The sequence below is a fragment of the Anomalospiza imberbis genome, chromosome 15, assembly GCF_031753505.1.
Source record: "Anomalospiza imberbis isolate Cuckoo-Finch-1a 21T00152 chromosome 15, ASM3175350v1, whole genome shotgun sequence".
In the NCBI taxonomy this organism is placed as follows: Eukaryota; Metazoa; Chordata; class Aves; order Passeriformes; family Viduidae; genus Anomalospiza; species Anomalospiza imberbis.
The window spans coordinates 6,513,213-6,518,064 of NC_089695.1; positions in this window are offsets into that span (position 1 = coordinate 6,513,213).

Genomic DNA, 4,852 nt, shown 5'->3' on the forward strand with positions numbered 1-4,852 from the left:
TATCTCAGGAAGCCAGATTCACTCCTGTGCAATACATCAGTAGGAGGACAAAAAAAAAAAAAAAAAAAGATTGAAAACCATGGCAGGTTTTAATACATTTTTTTCTTTAAATGTATGAAAGTCTGACTTAAAAACTGTGCCTTCTCCCTCAAAACCAAACACACAAAGCAACAACAAAAAACCACCTGGAAGACAAACCAAAACAACTTTAGAGGAAACCACAACTTTGGAAATTTAAACTAATAATTCTCTAACCATTTTAAATTATAATGCTTGTGACAGGGTGTTGGAGGCCTTCATTTCAGACTGGCAAAGCAGATAAAGATCCCACTTGAAAAATAAAAAAAGATGTCCAAAAAGGAGCAGAATAAGAAAGGTCTGCACAAGCACTGATGGAAGAGAGACACTAGGCCAACTCCCTAAAATCAAAATGCATTTCTTTTGATGGAATAGATCTGGATTCATGATGTTTAGCTGAGTGCAGTATATGGATCAGTTATCACCAATTTGAAAGGAAATAGCTCAGTAAAGAAAGAGCAGTAGCACATGAGTTTACTGATGGTGAAGAATATAAACACTAGAAATCTCTGTTTCTCTGATGATACACAACATTGACAATTATAAACACAAATTGCTAAGGAAATTATTTAACAGCAGTGTATATTCATGTGAGTCCCATTTTATCATTTTATTATTATTTTGTTTGTAAAATATTATTCTGTATGTAAAGTTGTACAGCGAAAAAAAAAAAAAAGCACTCCAAAGGAAATAGAGCTAGGGCACAGGATCAGGGGATTTGCTTTTTTAAATCTGACTAATCTCCATTTCCTGTCACATATATTTACATATATAATGTAAATATATTATATATTTTTATATAAATAAATATATTCTATATATTTACAATAGAGCCAGACCCATCCCACTGGAGATCCTCTGGGTATGTCCTGCCCAGTGGACAGGACATTTTTGTCCTCTTTGAATGTTCACCAAATTGTTCTCCATGGAAATTTCAGGAGCCCTGCCATCTGCTGGGAGGGTTTACCAAGAGGGCAGTGCTCTGATGGGAGTAACACTGCTGCCATCCCTGCAGCTCTGTTCCAACAAACACCTCTGTGCCCACCTGTGCCAAGCAAAGCCTGAGAGGCAGCCTCAGCACAGATCCTGCCACAGGCTGGATCATGTTCATGCCCTCAGAGAACACTTTCTGGGACATTTTCAAGTGCACAGTTAGACACAAGTTCTTGTGTCAGTAAACTGTACAAGATAAGGATGGAATTTTCACTTTTTGCTTCTGTTCTAAATCTTTATACCCTTCTTAGGCAATGTCAAAATTCTCTTTTTATATGCTATTACTATCTTGAAATCTTCTCTTTTTGTTGCAAAGCTATCATGGCAAAGCACAAAACAGAATCTAGTCAAATACCAGTCAGACTCATGATATGACAGGATTTAAACAAAAACAGCTCCTTCCAGTTTCATTTGAAAATATGACAAAGCCTGTTTATCAAATACAACAAACCCATCTATCACCTTCTAATTGGAAGCCTTTTTTGCTAGCATGCCTGATGCCTGACTAATCTGTACACCACTTAATATGGAAGTTAATAAATTATACAAGAGAACTAATTACACCTGTTTGTCAAAAGATGAGATAGTTAAACTGAGGATTTAAATAACAAGAAATGAGCATTTTATCCTAATTAGCTTGACCTCAACTTTGAGGGACAGGGGAAAAGCAGAATAAATTTTTCTGACTAATCTCTGAGTGGTAAGAGCTATTACCATACAGACAATGCAAGGCTGAAAGGGCCACTGTTTCATCAAGCACTGGAACATGCATTTCTTTCAAATCACAGTGTACCATCCTGACACCAATCTCCCCAGCTGTCCAATCTGCTTATGGTAGAAGACCATGAAAGGGAAAAAGTTAACATTAAGCTTATTTTATCCACTTCTCCTCTTTGTTACTCTGAGGTTGTTTGTGCTCATACACTTATTAAAAATCTACCTTTGTATCTTCCAGCCTATTGCTAAAAACCCACACAAACAAAAATATTAAAAAACAAAGGAAGAAATCCTAAGGGACAAAATTAATTCCTCTAAGCACATGTAAAACATGTCTAGGTATGAAAAACTATCTGAAAGACAACTACCACTGGAACAGCAGAAGTGCTGACCAGCAATAAAAGACAAAGCAAAGACTACCTACAACTGCACTCAACACGGTGCCTGCAATTGGCTTCACCTGCTTGACTGCTGTGCCCAGAGCACTACAGGGTTCTCTCTCTTCAGGTTGTATCAGCACGTTTTTCACTCCCCCTGTGCTTAAGAAAGGAATTACATCACAAGAAACTGACAGTTTAGGCATAAAACATATGTAGATATATTTTCCAGAGTTCATATTTAGGTGAACCCTTTTCACCATGGCTTTGCTGTATGGATACTGCATGTCAAGTGACCAATTTAGCAATGCTAAAACTGCTTGTATAATGAACTCTGAACCTTGAGTTGATATGCAATACCTATGACTCTGTAGTAAAGCACCTCTAGGACAAAAAACAGCAAAAGTCCAGACTCCAAAAGAAGCTAATAATTCTACATTCTATTCTTTAGCACAAAGTATCAATATAAGCTTCAGAATCCCACGTCTCTGGTCTACGCTAAATCTCCAGAAATAACTTTCACAAGAAAAATACAGGAAGTTGAGAGCCTGTCACAATGTCAAATCAAAAGTGATTAGAACTTTTTTGATTAGAGCTTCCAGCCATATCCTAGGGACTGTTTCTACAACCCTTGCAGTGAGCAGCAGCGTGTGCCAGAAGCCCACTGACATTAAAGCAGTACCTGGGCAACGTGGGCAGGCACAGTGGAACTGGATTCTGACACATAACCTACATCAGTGCAAGCATGAAGAGATACTTACTAAATATTTCATAATACCTATCTTAGTTCTTCAGTTAAATAACCTTTTAGCCCAAGGAAGCCTAAAAATACATGTTTTACTTCTGCAAGCTGCAGTTACTTTAAAAAAACCTGTGTGGACTGAAAAAAGGCATGCAGGGAGTCTGAGGAGCTGAGCCAAAGCTGCCACAAGTTGATAGTTTGGGCATTTAATTGAAAGCCAAGTTTCAAGTGCACTTCATGACAGTCTGAGCCAGCAGTGCTACTGCATGAGGTAATTCTGCCCCTTTTCCATCCATCTTGTTTCTGTTCCTGTCTTACTCACTCACTCGTCCTGGTGCAAATGTTGGCCCAATGCAGTGAGACACAAGGGATGCAACGTGCTGAAACAAAACTGAAGGTGATGGAGGGCTGAAGGGGAGAGTAAAAGTTAGCTTTAACCACATAGATTTTTCCCAATCCACCTTAGATCATAAATCTTTCCTTCTCTAAGAGTAGGAAGACAGAGACTGTCAGCTGGAAGGCAGGTAACACTAATTTAGATCTTCTGACCATGATTGTGTCCGTGCAGCCTTACTAAGGCTATACAAGGCTACTTTTGTACATTTTGCCATTTTGTTTTCTTACAAAATACACATTTGTATCCCTGTTCCCTGCTTTTTATTACCAGCAAAAGTAGAAAAACGTGTCTTGATGCAGAATTCATTTATGAAGTAAATTCCTATATTTCCTTCTAGCAAAAGGTTTAAGAACTTTTTACAATTAAGCACACAAGCCCTGCTTTTTGATAGAATCCAGGGACTGCTGATCAGTTTCTGAAGAGAAAGACTTTTTGTAACTAGAAATAGGAAGAAATTGGTATTCTCTCCCTTCAGTCATTACAGTTCTCATCAGCTGTTTTTTAACTTAACCTTTACTGGCTTACAACATTAACCAGACAAGACTTCATGTAGTTCTTTTTGGAGCTGGTTTTGAGAAAGAAGAGAGAGCAGAAGGAAACAGATGATATTTACTGCACAATTTTAAGATTCAATCTGGATGAATCAAAACGAGTCATCTCCTGAGCCAGGAAGTATATGAAGACGTTTAAATATAGTTGAAAAATTCTTCATTCACTGTTGCAAAGAAAATTCTCTTTCAAGCATAGATCAGTCTTTAACAATCACAACCCTTAATTATTAATTGTGATTCTCTAAAGATCCTAAATCACTTTGCACAGGAATATCATTTAGCCAAATGTTTCTGTGTGGGATTTATGCAGCTAATTCATCCTGTTGAAGTAGTATTGTCCCCCAGATAATTTTGAGTTCTGTACCTGTTTCTCTGTGTATTGTGCTCCTTCTACTCTGCCAGGGTTGACAGACTCAGAAAAGCCTCTGCATTCTACTCTCCAGGTCATTAATAAACACACTGATTAATATGAGACATAGAATAAGGACAAGCCCTCCTTGGTATATTAGCCAAATGCCAGAACACATTAATTATACATACTCTAATTTTTCTTTTCTGACCCATTCTATATCCACCAGGCAGTAGACACCTCTAGACCACTTTTCCTCATCTGAATCAAGAAAACACTACATGAATACAGTGCAAAAAGCTTGAGCCAATCAAGGTATATCATATCTAATGCTTCTGTCCTCACCCTCTGACCTGTAACACTGCTGTACAAAGAAATTAAATGAGTTTGTCACGATTTGCCCTTGAGAAATCTGTTTACTTGGTAACAGATCATGCTAACCAGCATGGGCTTATAAGATGTCTATCCAATTATTTCTTGCTAGATTTAAGCCAAACAGACTGGTCTTTAATTACCAGCTCATCCTTTCCCTATCCCCTCCTGAAGTACTATATTTCCTTTTCCCCAGATACCACTTTCTTTCCTACACAGCCAATTCTTTAAATGTCCTAGAATTAATCACACCAGCTCCAGCTTCCTTGAAAATAT